Here is a 15,162-nt window from a genome sequence, read left to right on the forward strand (position 1 = left end):
GTTACAACAAGACAACAAATCAGGGAATTCAGGGGGTAACAAGATGTGCCCACCCCCAAGCTTCAGACCACTAAAATCCAGAGCCAAAGGAATTCCCCCCAGGCTACCTATCACCTGAAGCCCTTTCCCGGAGGTTTCACAATCCGGGAGGGACCCCGGGAGTGATAGACAAACTGCCCCAGAGAGGGGGGTTGGGGCAGAGGGGATGTTACATGTCATGTGAGGTATGGGATGATTGACACAGAACACCTTATTATACAGACAACACAAAAGGGATACAGAATTGGGGATACAGTGAAACGAACCATAACATAAACTTCTTACAAAAATCTAATAAAACAGTTCTGCACCACCACAGGGTACAGCCCTGCAGTGAGTCCCAGGAGCCAGAGTTAAGGATCAGCAGGTAGGAGGCCCCCTGTGAGGCACAGGCACTGCTCCAGGTTCTTCTCCCCCAGTGAAGGTCCCGAGCCCATGCCTCACCTGGCAGCTGAGGACTCCCCACCACTGCCAAGACCCTGTTCAACAGCCAAGATTCAGGGGCTGGCAGGAACATAAAAGGGATTTAATGTCGCAAGGCCCTTCTTCTGGTCTGTGTTTCAATGTCTGTAATTAGTCAAACTGTCACTAGATGAAATGCTTATGTAATGCCTGGAGTTCTCAGAGGTGCTGGAGTTACACAGAGTGCCTTGAACATCTTGTGGCATGGGCTCAGCATCTTCCCCTGCTAATGGGGCTTCTTCTGCTTCCCATGAAGGGACTGAAAAATGTTCCCACCACAGGAAACATGTGAGTTGAGAGCTACTGATAACACTTTTGCTCTAAAAGTAAAACTTGAAAAACAAAATTAAATAAAAAAAAATGATACCTGATGCTGTTTCAAGAACTGTTTCTGAACAAAGTACATAGATGGGATTTAGAGTATTTCCAGTGACTCCCCAGTGACCACATGGCCACAGATTCATGCCCTTTTTCAGTCTGCCTCTATCATCCAATTAATCTTTAATTATGCTGTAACAAATGTGAAAGCTGCTTCAGAGGGAGTGGAGAGATAGGGATGGGGTTGGAGCCTGATGTGGTGCAAGAAACAGTACCATTTCAGTGCCATCCAGCTTTGGGATTTTATCCCACTTTGGCCATTGAGATTCAAAAGTTTCTCACTCATCAACCAACTCAGGTCAGAGCCAATCCCTAGGACACATCTCTGTATCTGCTCTAATTATAAATGTAGAAAGTGCAATTTAGTTGTGATGTTGGTACCAACAACTCTTACCACGAGTGTATAATATCTGATTATGTATTTTAAGTAGCATATTGGAGAGACATAGCCAGGTTTGCTTTAGCTTTTTCCTTAAGAAAACCAATATATACTAAAATGTCTGTACAAGCATAACTACTAAAACAATGAAAAAAATTCACAAAACCAGATAGGTAAAAAAATAAAAGCATTCTTGAATGTAGGTCAGAAAGAACTCTGTTAAAAGAACAACGCTCTGAAGAGTGTCATGACAAACTTGAGGAATAGGGAAGAATAAAGACAATCCCTTACTGAGAGAGGGAATGTGAAACCTGAGAAGATAAAAATTATGAGAGACTACAAGCATAAAAACATATGCAAACTGCTGACTGTAGTACTGAATTCAGCATAATGATAGATGAGCAGATGTTTATGTGTGGGAGTACATAAACTCCTTGCTTCTATGAAATAAACAATTGAGGCAAAATCTAGAACAACTGGATTGTAAACAGAGAGAGAACATAGTCAAAGCAAAAACAGGAGAAAAGGACATGTATCCTTACCCTAAGGAACAATTTTCTCAAGTCTCAACTTTTCTTACCATGAAGAAAACATTTAATTCAGGGTGCTTTGGGCAGACACAACAAGACGGGGCTTGGGGGGGTGGAGAGAGAAATAATTAGGCACACCAAGAAATATCAAGATACACAGCTATTTTTCCCCCTAAAATGGTTTCCCTACCTCTCCCACTATATCCTTTTTGTTAGATGCTGTATACAAGCAAGATGATGTATGAAGCATCCAGAAGTTCAACATGCTGTGCCAAGCAAACTTTAAACATCTTTTAACAGACTTTTGCATTTTTTTCCTCCTCAAAAGAAATGAAAGCTCTCAAAAGCTCCTTCACTACAATTTTTCACAATGTATTTATCGCTATCACTAGAACTCTAGAATTATCAACTACAATTAGATAACTAAGGCTTTGCTTTTCTAATTACCAGATTACAGAAACGTCCTATAATCTGGTAATTAGTAGTAGCATTTAAGTAGATATGCTAGGATTAACTGTAGCATTCAAGTATTTGAAATAATGCACTTTAATCTTTACAAGGAAGAATCAAGGTATTGTTTCTAAGGCCATTTCTTTTTGTATTGACTACAACAGTAAGAACTCTTTGCTACATTCAGTATTCAGCATTCTCTGAGATTTCTAAGTATTTTAAATTCACCTAACACAGTCACCATCTAGCCTGCCATTGTAATAAGCATGAGAGATGAATAATGGTTTCAAACGTTGAGTTGAGGTAACCATAATCAGAAATATCAGCTAAAAACCACATAGATCATGTTAAAACATTCACAGTTCTTGAGCTGGTCATACGACTGTTGTTCATCATCTTGCATCTTGCTGTGAAGAGGAAATGTGCATTCATAGCCCAGAAACCAACCTGGGCTGCATCAAAAGCAGTGTGGCCAGTAGGCTGAGAGGCGATTCTGCCCCTCTGTTCTGCCTTTGCAAGTGCCCACCCAGAGCACTGCATCCACTCTGGGGTCCACAGCCACAAAGGATGCAGACCTGCTGGACTGAGAGCAGGGGAGAGCCACCAAGGTTATCAGTGCGCTGGAGCCCCTCTTCTATGAAGACAGGCCAAGAGTTGGGGTTGTTCAGCCTGAAGAAGGGAAAGTTCTGGGGAAACCTTACTGTGGTCTTTCAGTACCTGACGAGGGCATCCGAGAGAGCTGGTGTGAGGGACTTTTGACAAAGGTGTGCAGTGATGGAACAAGGATGAATGGCTTCAAACCGAAACAGAGCAGGTTCAGATTGGACATTAGTGAGAATTTTTTTACTGTGAGGGTGAAAATGTACTGGAACAGATTGGAACAGAGAAGTTCTGTGAAAATGTACTGGAACAGAGAAGTTGTGGACTCCCTGTCTCTGGAATTGTTCAAGGCCAAGTTGGATCGGGCTTTGGCCTCGAGCAAGTGGTCCCAACCCATGGCAGGTTACAAACTAGGTAAACTTAGGGAAGGTTCCTTCCAACCCAAACCATTCTATGATTCAATATTGTCAGTAAAGTTCAGTTACTAGGAACACTGTTGTATTATGACTATGGCATTTTACTAAATTTATCTCAACCAGCGGTAAATCTTCCACTCAAAAAACCTGAACCTTAACCCCAAGCATATACTATCTTCCAGCAAGGATCAAGAACACATTTTTACATTTGAAGCTACACAGTTCTTTAGGTGTCACCAGAGAATCAGGGCCTCTCCTTTCATCTTACAGGTCAACAGTCAAAATAAGCTTGTCTAAGCAATGAGTGAATGTTATTACCTTCCGGAAAGTATTCAGTACTTTATACAGTGCACTATAAATTCTTGTTGCATTCTGAGCTTCTTTTTTTGCCAAAACTTTATTGCAGTATATGGAGTGCAAGCATATTGCAGTTTATAGGGATAATTTTAGCACTTTGAAAAACAATTAGAATTTTTACTTTTAGTCACATCCCACCTAAAAGAAGAAATAGATCAGAAAAAATAAAGCTAGCATGGGCTGCTGATCTGCTTTTGAAGAAGAATGCCTTTAAAATCTGTTTCTGGAGGAAGATAGCTTTTAGAATGAAAGGATGCACTGCATAAATATACGAGTGTCCAATGTAATAACAAAACACACTAGGATTCTAAACCTGGTTGAAAACTACACACAAAAAGTACACTATTTATTGTAATGCTATCAGATTCTCATCTGTTGAGACACTACCATACATTGTAGAACCAGGAACTTCTCTTCAGTTTCAAAGACAAACACAAACAAGGGAACTACAGTTTAAAAGTGTGTTCCCAGTGCCTACGAACCATGGACCAACCAGCTACAAGTGCCTTTGATCCTAACCTGCTGGTATGTCATGTCCAAACACAGCCTGGGTGTAGGGATCAGGTCTGCAATCAGGCACTGTGCTGTTGTTCAGAGCTGGAATTCAGGAGAGACACAATTCAGGAGTATCAGGGTGACCTCAAGTTATCCCAAGTGGGCTGACTCTTTTCCAATATGGATGTGTGTCATAAATCGAGGAAACAAGATGGTGTGCCAGTTTTGGACATCAAAAGGAAGTGAGACATGGAGAGTGTTGTTAAACATTGCAATGGACTGCTCAGGGAGGTGGTGGAGTGATCATCCCAACAAACGACTGGAAGTCGCACTTAGTGCCATAGCCTAGTTGACAATGCGACAATCAGTCAAGGATTGGACACAATGATCTCAGTGGTCTTTTCCAACTTAAAGGATTCTGTTATTCTAGGAGTAGGATATTCTGCTAGCTCATTAGACAGAACTAAGGTTCAGAAATGCATTTGCTTAGCCAGAAAGCATAACTGCTCTACATAAAGTGAAGCACAAAGTGGAAAAATGGTCAAAACTATATGGTCAATGGTCAATAAAATTCTAATTTTATTTTCCAATTTATTTTTTTCTAATAAAAAATATTTGTAACAAGATTTGGTGGGAACTCAGAGAAGGGCAGATTCGGTACGATTTTAAGATCTATGTTATTCCTGATTGTCTTTGAAAGAGAAAGCTTTTTCTTAATATGTATCAGTGATTTCTGTTATACACAAATTTAACCCATCACTGATTCACTGCAGATATGTAAACTTGTCAGCTTAACAGAGCTTACTGAATTCAAAAACAGAGACTGATTTAAAAATATATTTACTGGAAGACTGTGATAAAAGTCAGTTTATCTTCCAGGTGAGCTGAGATCACCTTCCTTCCAAAATTAAAAACAGCTGCCACCAACCATCTACTCTCTCTTGTCACTGAATCCTGCATGCTTGCATGTCAGTATATTCTATCAGCAGTGAAGTTATCTAGAGATAATGAGGGAGAACCTGAAAAAAGGTTTTCTCTCCTGCAGAGTTGTGCCCCAGGGCAGTTAGTGGTATCTGTGAAAGAAAATGAATGATTTGTCATTATCACTCAAAACTCTTGCATTGGATAAAGGACTTTTGTTTCAATTTAAGCCTGATTTGCATATTTGTTGTGTCAGTATCTGGAAAACAGTGCGGACATACCTAAACGTGACTAGTTTAGATATGTCCACACTGTTTTCCAGATACAGACCCAAAACTTAACACAAGTCAAAGTTCGTCCATGCCAGAAGTACATGGACTGTGGGCAAGACTCAACCACTGCTAATAGGACAGCAAATCATACACCACTGTTCAGTATGACTCCAAGCACATTCCTACCTGCTCTCTTATCAGTGCCTACTGACAGTAAAACTGCTACCTTAAACTGTAAAATCCAGTTCATTTACAAAAAGACAGGTTTTTGTGCCTGTAGTTCACTTTCTAAATGTATTCTACAGACAGCATTTTCCCTCTAGGTCTATAAAGAAAGAAGACTGATTTAAAACAAAGCAACAAACAAACAAACAAGTATAAACTTAGCATTAGGGATGATATTGACATTCCCTATCTCAGCTCTTTTGTACTTTGCTACCTTTTTTAAATGCCCAGAATTTTAATTTTTTTGAACAACAGAGGATTTCTGTTCAGGACTAAATGTGGACAGTCATACTGTGAATCAGATAAGCTGCATACTTGGCAGACAAAGAATTGGAAAGTGTGATGCTACTGGCTTCAGTTGACTTCAGGTTGCCATTACAAGATCCTGTCTCTTTTGAAAAGTTTCTCTTCTGAAAATCTCCAAGTGTGGAATTTTTGAGTGTTCACAGCATTACACAGTATGTGTTTTAGGAAAATGTAAATAGTAAAAACCTGCTCCTTCAGTTGGTACCAACTTAGCATATTGTAATAAAAAGTACTTGAAGAGAGATTAATTAAAAAAAAAAAAAAAAAAAAAAAAAAAAGGGTAGCTGAAAGGTCATGTTATGGATTAACCCCAGCTGGCAACTCCGCCCCAGAGATGCTCGCTTACTCCTCCCCATCCTCCCCAGACAGCGGAATGGGGGAGGGAATCAGAGGAACACAATTGAGAAAACTCGTTGCTCAAGATGAAAGAAGTTTAATAGGGAAAGCAAAATCCATGCACGCAAGCACAACAAAACAAGGATTTATTCACCAGTTTCCATTGGCAGGCAGATGTTCAGCCATCCCTAGGATGCCTGGTGGGATGGGGTGACGCGCAGAAAAGGCTTTGATACTGTGTAAGCACTGCTCAACAGTAAGTAAAACATCTGTGTATTATCCGTACTGCTTTCAGCAAATCTGAAACGCAGTCCCATACCAGCTACTGTGAAAAGTTTAACTTTATCACAGTCAAAAACCAGCACATTAATCACTCATTCAGCCGATGGGATAAAACTAAGTGTCTTATGACCACATTATATTCCTTGTTATAATCCTGTATAGAGATTCCTTTTCCTTGCAAGGTTCTCTGTTTCTCCAGCAGTAACACCTGTACTGCTTCTACCTCAGACATCACACAACATGCTTAGAGGGTATGTTAAGCAGTGCAAAGGTTTTCATGGGCAATGGATGTGCCATTTTTTTCCCCTAGTTGGAAGGAAATACATGATTCATAGAGTTTCAGTGGGCAGAGCAACTTCTGCAGTACACAACACCTGGAAAAATTAGTGCACTGTCATGAGAACTGTTTTCTCTTTCACTGTCCAAGGATGAGGCTGAAGAGAAGCTGAAGAAAAAGTGATGAATTTTACTGCACTGATAAAACTGATATGTATTAGATGATGCAGGCAGCTTGTCCAAGCCTATATAGAATCATCAAAGAATGGGCTGGGTTGGAAGAGAACTTTAAAAGGACATATAGTCCAACCTCCCTTATCAAGATTAAATTAAACAGTGACTAAGAAAGGTGTATGAAAAGAGTATAATTTATTTTCCAACCACTCTAGTCACAGATTTCTGGCAGTGCCTTTTGCAGTCAAATTTATTCCCTTATTTTTCTGCTCCTAAATTCAATTAATTTACTGCATGGAGTTCATGGTCTCTGTGTAAAGTAGAAATGATTTAATTATTACTTTAAAAAATGTAATTAACACCTACATTGCCCCTGGCTTGATGCATTCTACTAGTAAAGCTCCACCATCCTCAAGAGTGTGTAATAGAGAAGAAAAAGACTCAATGTAATTTAGAATTAATAAGCTTTGTCTTTACAACTTTATATGAGGCTTGAAACAATGTTCTGAAACTTTCAAGCATGTTTAAAAGAAGTGTGTATCAATATGAAACTATAACTGAAATTTTATTTCTGGTTTGAAAATCCCAACACAGTTCAAATGTGGAAATGAGCACATTTTTACAGTAAAGTTGGAAAGTATTTTTTGAAAATCTAGGAAAGACACCTCTGTAAGAAGCTTGGCCTTAAAAGGAAAGCAGTTTTTGTAGTTGATACACTAGCAACAAATCAAGAAGCTCTGTAACCATGAAGCTCCTACAGATCTACTATCAAATCCTCTGCAGAAGTCCTAGAGGATAAAAAAACTTGAACAGAGGTTTCTGGGTCACTCACACTTGGAATCTCATTTCCTACAATGCCAACATATAAAAGTGCTCAAACATTTGTTTTTATCAGAATGACTGTTCACAGAGCTGTCTGCTGCCTCAGATGGTCACCTGCAATCTGTGCTGTGTGCTAGAGGGTGCAACTCTCATTCTTCCCAAGCCAAGTCCAGACATACTGTCTGTATGAAGGGCATGGTTTGCTCTCTCCTAAAAGAAAGAAGAGTAATAAAGTTCAGCAGGGAATGCCTCTGTTTTTCAGCGCACCTTAAATAGCCTTTTCTATCTACTCAGCTTTATCCTTGGAATCAAAAAAGAACCTGTCACAGGGCAGAAAAAACTAGAAAAGAATAGTTAAACGTAATCCTTTTCCTGGGTTATCTCAGGTGAACCACTTCGTGTTTCACTGGACTTAACACGACCCACGAGGTTGATGTAAGGACAAACAAGTTAAATGGTATCAAGCATGGGAACAGGGTCCACATGGAGAGATCACATTTCCCTCTGACAGACTTGTTTCAAACCTTGTGAGTCAAATTGAGGAATACAAGTAAACTTAAACTTAATAGTCAGAATGATCCAATATCCTCAAAGTAGAATGTTTAACATTTTTATCTGAAACACAATTTTCCAGTAAATAACTAAGCAACCCTTAGCAGTATGTTTTCTAAAGCCTTACCACTGTCAGATACAATTTATTGCTCCTCTTGTATGAGTTATTTAAAAACAAACAAAAAACCTTTTTCTTATAAAAGACTCTCTTAGTGGTACTAACTTTAATTTGTGGCTAAATCAATCAAAATTCAATAATTACAGTAAATTAATTTTTACACTAGAAATTGAAGTGCACCAATACACTTAGGTATTGGGTCCAGTGACTCTCACAAACAAAAGAAGGTAAAACACACTACAGAGGAAGCTGGAACAATGAAAAAATGAAAATATGCCTCTCTTTTTTTTTTTTTTTTTTCTTTTTTCTTTTTTTTTTTTTCTTTTTCCCCTTGGCATTTTTGAGGTTTACAAAACCAGAAATAAAATTCATAGATTAGCAAGGAAAAGTTATCAGTTACTGTTGGGAAAAATTTATATTAGCTCTGTAGATTTTTCACTACTGATATGCTGTGCACACTCTTCTCTTCATTAATAATTTTTAATTAATTTTTATATTGAAAGGTAAAATTCAATTAAAATAAGTAATCTTTGTATAATCCTCCCACAGCTTACCAAGACCAGAAGTATTTGGAAATAGATTTACAATTGCTGAATCACACCTAAAATTAAAAACTACTTACGATTATTCTTTTTCACTTTGAAATTCACATTCTATATACCAATATATTTTAGGATACTTTCACTTCTAAATGTGTTTTGCCTCTGGAAATATTATCCAAGTTGTAATATAACCCTGATGAATCTTTTGTAGAAACGCCTTGCAGAACAAATCTGCTGTTAAAAAGTCACACTCAGAAGTTCATCTTTGAACTCTTCTGGTGTGACATAATCTCAGCTGAAAAAGCCATTTTAACTCTATTATTACCTGTGTCAAAAAAAAAAATTATATACTTACAGGACTAAAAACATACATGAGATGACTCAGCACAGGAGCCCCTCTCATTGAACCCATTGGATACTTCAAATGAAGTGGTTTACACCTCTGGAAGAAAATTACTCCCATGCAGAAGTACAGAGTACATATCACTTTAGGCACCAGAAAACCAGTAGGATTATGATGCATATTCAGGCTGAAAAAGCAAACAAGGGAAAAAGAAGTATTCTACAGATTCTTGGCATGCATAACCTGAGTGCTGATAATCGATCTTATGGCAGAAGGCAAGTAATCTCTTTAATATTAAGGCTCAGATGGCTTTCCTTCCTTTGTCTCAACTCTGCTGGCTGATGTTTTTCCACTTCTGTAAACAAAATATTTGCAGATTGGAAAACAGCCCTTCCATATGCAAAGAAGCAGAAATGTTTGCAGACTGTTCCATGTTAAAATAGTGCTTTCTTTCACACATGAAGACAATTATCTAAGACCACCTCTCTCTGAACCAACATACTTCTTTTTAATTAAAGTACTAAGTTATTCAGTTCTAAGTATGCACAATTTCAATGAGTATTTAAATAATTCTGTATCTGCTACATAAATGTTGAATTTGGGTCAATTAAAAACTAGCTGAACTATCATTCTAATTAAGCCTCTAAAATGAATTTTCTCTTTAACAGGAAGGATATGATACAACAAGCATGCATATATTCCTGTAACGTGGAAATTCCAGGGTACATTTCCTTGTGCTGTCTTAGATGGTGTTATTTTACCAACATGTATGTGTATTCTTAAAATTTAGGAGAGTGAATATGCACATACATTCAGACTCTCTATTGTTAGGGTCCAGTGCACACATACTGAGGGCTGTGCCTCTGTGCTGATGAGGACAGGGGCATATCCTACCTGCCTTCTGCAAAGTTTTAACATGATGAAATGATGGCATAGTTCCTTCCACTTCAATTCTTTGGTTATGATGGCTCTATAGTCAGTAAAAGTGCTGAAGATTGTGTTATGGCTTTTGCAAGCTTTTTCATCTCTCCTATTTCTGCTCCCACACTGGGAGTAGGAGTCCTGTCATTAGGAAAAAACTAAAGCCTTTAGCTTTCATTTAAGAGACAAAAGAATTAAATGCCAAAAGACTAATAAAAGCTGTTTAAAGTCTTGGGGTTTTGGTATTACAAATAACACTTTTAGTTACATAGCTTTCTCCACTTTTTTTTTCACTGACACTATCTTTTCCCCTTCTAAAGTAACACATAAAGACAAAAGGAAAAAAAAAATTGCTCAAAGTAAAAGGATGCTGTCAGACTTTTTAAAGTTTATTAAAGTTTGCTTATAAAAAAATGGAGTGGCATTTAACTTAATTACTTCCCTCCACCAGGGAAGGCTTATGCCACTTAACTTGTTATTTATTTTATGCTGCCTTATCTTCAGGTTTTATCTTCAAAACTACAAACCAATTTCCAAATTAAAAAAAAAAAAATAAAAAAAAAAATTAAAAATTGAGGAAACTAAGTTTCTGTCAACCCCCTGAAAAAAACCCCAAACAAACTACAAAACCCCGCACACCAGGAAAATCATAAACCACATAATTTGGATGAGAAAAAGTCCACACTCTGTCACCATACCCACAAGAAACAGAAAGCATTCACACATTGATTCATTCACACATACCCCAGAGCAGAAGGCCAAGTAGCCCAAATTCAATTACATAAGTAAGGCCTGGTTCTTCAGACAATTTAGTGTTCCTGCTTATTGGTGATAATTGAGCAAGTACTGCAGCAGAATGGAGGATAACTTTATATTATACATTAAATTCACATGATTTTTTATTGTTGCCACAAAAGAGAGGCTGTTTTAAAAGTCTGAAAGGTTGGCAAATGGAGAATTTGTGAAAAAGAAAGACTTTTCAAAGGTGATCTTCATGCTGATAATTAAAGCAGTAGGTGAGACTCACCTGTGTGCCTTCATCATAATTACAATTAGAGTAATTGTTCTCAATTTGCATTCAGATTTAGAGTAATTGTTCTCAAATTGTATTCAAATCAGAGGCTGCCTTACTTTTTACAGGTATATTACTGCAATGAAGGATACTGCCTCCCTTCCTCCCTTGAAGTCTGCTCCTGTTTAAGTCATTTAAAATACCTTCTGCAAATTTTGAAGCAGTTTGCAAAGCAAACCCTGTGATGTGGTGGTATCCCTTTGTATGATAGTGAACTTTAAATTAAACTAGCAGAGTGTAGACATGTCTGAACATAAGGCCACAATTTAAATTGTGTTTTCAACCAAGTACTGGGGTTTTTTTCATTATATTTTCCATTTTAAAAATTAATTTTTGTTCAGATATCAGAAATCAGGGGACTGGTGGGCAGAAAGAATTATTTGCCAAAAATCTTGCTTGAATTTTTGGACACCAGTTCCTAATGATGGTGTGTTTTCCATGTGAACAAAGCCTTTACTGCATAATCTGCAACCTTGCACAGTAGCAACAGTAGTATAGATATTGACAGTATCTATAATTGGTATTAACAATCTCAATAATTGGTACTGGCAGTGACCTAAAATTTTCAAAAAATATGATCCTGAAGCACTACAGCCCAAATTTTTGTTTCATATACAGCTCTGATCTTAGAATACCGCATTGAACATTTGATAAATGGCAGAATTCTCAATAGAAATTATATGCTTAATTTTGCAAATTGTCTTCAAGGAGGTATAAGGAGATATTTGGATTTACAGTCACTCAGTAGGATGCAGACAGCGCAGACAAGGCAACTGCAGAATATGCAGTTTGCATAACTTGGCCTGTAATTTTAAATCCAGACAAGACTTCTGTTCAGTTAAATCCTTAAAAGAGAGCAAGCAAAAGATAAATGTTTCAGGGAGACAATAAAATTCTGGTTTGTAGTCTTGTACTAGCACTATTACTAGCACTATTACTAGCACTATTACTTTGGTTCTCAGAAGCATGCACATTTTGCATTGTTTTCTAAAAATTTTATTATAACCTGACTGTTGCCAGAGAATGGAGAAGTCATTCCCCAGTGCATGTGTTGCATAACATCTATTTCAGCACATCATTTTGATAGTGATCCACAGTTTAAAAACATATTATCTCCTGGCCATGCTTGCAAGACTTATTTCTAAAGTAATTCTAAATTGTGTCTCCTATTTACTACTGTTTACTTTAATGCTTTTACAATTAAAAATTTAATGCACATAAAAGAAGTAAAGCCTGATAAGGTCTTGATTCGGCTTCAGATATTGAAAGCTGCTAAGCACCATCCCTGAAGTCAACTTCCACCTTAAATGGTTTTCAGTCCATTTTGCTCATTTCCTTCTTTCTCACAGTTCTTCTCACATACACATTAGTTACCTTTTCACAATTTTGAGTGAATTTGATAAAAAGCAAACCTGTAGCCAGGAAAACTGCTGGATCACTTATGTCCTTTAGATATTTTACTATTTTAGTTTTCAACAGAAATAAATGAATGCCAAAGACTGGGCTTTGAGAACACAGGGTTTTGTTGTCAGTGAAAAGGAGCTGTAAAACTACAAATTATAATCAACATTTTTATTCAGCCAATAATAAACATATATCAGTATTTAGAGTTTCATTTACTTTCCTTTTGTCATGAAAAATTTCAGGAAATATCTTCCTGAATCAGCTGAATAAACCAGCAATTTCCCTGTATCAGAAGTTTTATTAAATATATATTTTTTTTTATAATCCAGAGTATGGTGCAACATATTAATTCTTGTTCCAAAACAACTGTCACATTTGCCAAGCAACTACCATGTGAGAATAAGTCAAAGTTTCTCTACAGAAGTGAAAGAAGAGGAAAATATGCTGGAGATTAATAAGTGGTATAGATGAGACTTGGTCTATAAAATTTAAATACTTTTCCTGAAATTTGTAATTACCCACCAGACAATGTTTCTAAATGCAAGTCGATTTTTATTTTTAATATTCCAACTATTCTACTTTATTATTGTTATCGCTAACCTTATAATTTCTAAAACCTCTCACTCTTACCAAATACAGCTGTAGTTCTTAGGAAGTAATCTAATCCAGCATATTATAATGCTAAGGTGATCTCTGGAGCATGGAAACCATTAAAGGGCTGTTTGGTTTGCTTTACAAGTTCCTCTAAATTCTGCTTCTTTTTTTGCCTTCCTTCTGATATCCTTCCTCTTGTCTTTGCCTTTCTCTTTATTGTTCCATTCTCATACTGTTCCATTTGTGGCTTCTGTTATCTCATACCACGAGTATAGGAAAAAACAGCTCCCTCAGTAGCAGTTTAATAATTGCTTTCTTTCAATTCAGCAGTAAGTGTGGGGTGAACCATTAGAAGATGACAAGAGCTGAGAGGGAATCCTGTGAAGATGTTCATCACGTTTTTTGACTGCTCACCATAGTTAACTTGGTGGAAAAGACAAAAGCCAGTCCTATACAGGACTAAACACCAAGTTACTCAAAACAACTTGTCTCCATCAGAACCTCTACAGTTTCCATTGAGCAAGAGATGACAAAGCTACAGCTAGGTCCCAGGCGAGACCTCCCTGTGTTTAGTCATACATTTCTCCCAACCAATCCATGTTGATTCCAGGCGGATAAAATCTATCTTACCAAAAGGAGCTGTATAACCATCAGCTAAATAAAGTGAATATAAACTTTTCTTTTCATCCAGGGAAAACTAACTGGAACTACAAACCAGTCCTTTCATATCTTTAGGCAGCTGACACTCCTCTCTCCCTCTCCTCCCCTTCTCTCTCCTCTCCTTTCTCTCACCCTCTCCCACTACCATGAGAGAAGTGTCTTCAGTCCTAACTGGTTCAGATAAAATAGCTTTCAAGTGCCAGCCAATTTTTTTTTCCTATTAAAAGCTGAAGATCATCTACCATTCCTAAACAGCTTTACCTGATATGGATTCTCTCTCTGAGTCCCATCACTCTGTGCTGTTTTAGCAGGCTGGCAGATTAACAAACATGGGGGGGGGGGGGGGGGGGGGAAGTGTAATCTCTCCTCGTAGCTCATTGCATTGTGAGTACTCCTGAACACACAGAAGAGAGGCTAAAGAAACAATCCAATTCCCACTCTTTTGCCATTAGCTGTATTTATTAGGAGGTTTTATGGATGAAAATTTTATTTTGAAGGTCACTGTACTGGTATTGTAAAATATGGATGGAAGCATGAACATGTCCAGTGCTGGAAAATCAAGGCACAGGGCATTTACTCTGCAGAAATTCCTAGAGCTCTGTCAGCATGGTGAGCTAAGATGATGTAAAGGCTTTTTTGCATTGACCTTTTTGCACCATTGATAAAAACCTCTTATACAAGTCAACCTCTGTATTAGCTGAAGCTGACAAGAAGGAAGAAACAGGAAGTACCCCATCACAAAGTTATTCCTTCAGAAAATGCCACCTTGCTAGAGTCCATTTTGCACTATCAGAATTCAGTTATTTATGAAGCAACAAACAGAAATGCATGTAATGCACATATATAAGTGTGCATATATACACATATGTGCAGGCTTACTACATAAGCACACATCTACCAAAAAAAAAAAAAAAAGTGTAAACAATTTTACTTAGCCATAATCAAACACCTGAGAAGCTTTTGCTAGAAATGGTGTTCCCTGGGCACGGCTGTGTAAGCTGGGAGATTTAGAAAAAGGGATGCAAAAGAGTCGCAGCTCCCATACAGTATAACCCAGTCGTCCTGGAGCCAGTGACCCTCGAGGCTGGGCTCTCCAGAAGATCACCAGCCAAAGGGCAGGGCTGTCCCTGCCAGGCTCTGCTCGAGGCAGCCTTCTCCGGGCAAGCCGTGCCGGAGGAGCCGTTTGCCGCCGAGGGTTGCTCCTGTCCAGGTGGCCCTGCAGCCACTGTCCCTTAG

This window comes from Hirundo rustica, chromosome Z, assembly GCF_015227805.2.
Source record: "Hirundo rustica isolate bHirRus1 chromosome Z, bHirRus1.pri.v3, whole genome shotgun sequence".
Taxonomy (NCBI): domain Eukaryota; kingdom Metazoa; phylum Chordata; class Aves; order Passeriformes; family Hirundinidae; genus Hirundo; species Hirundo rustica.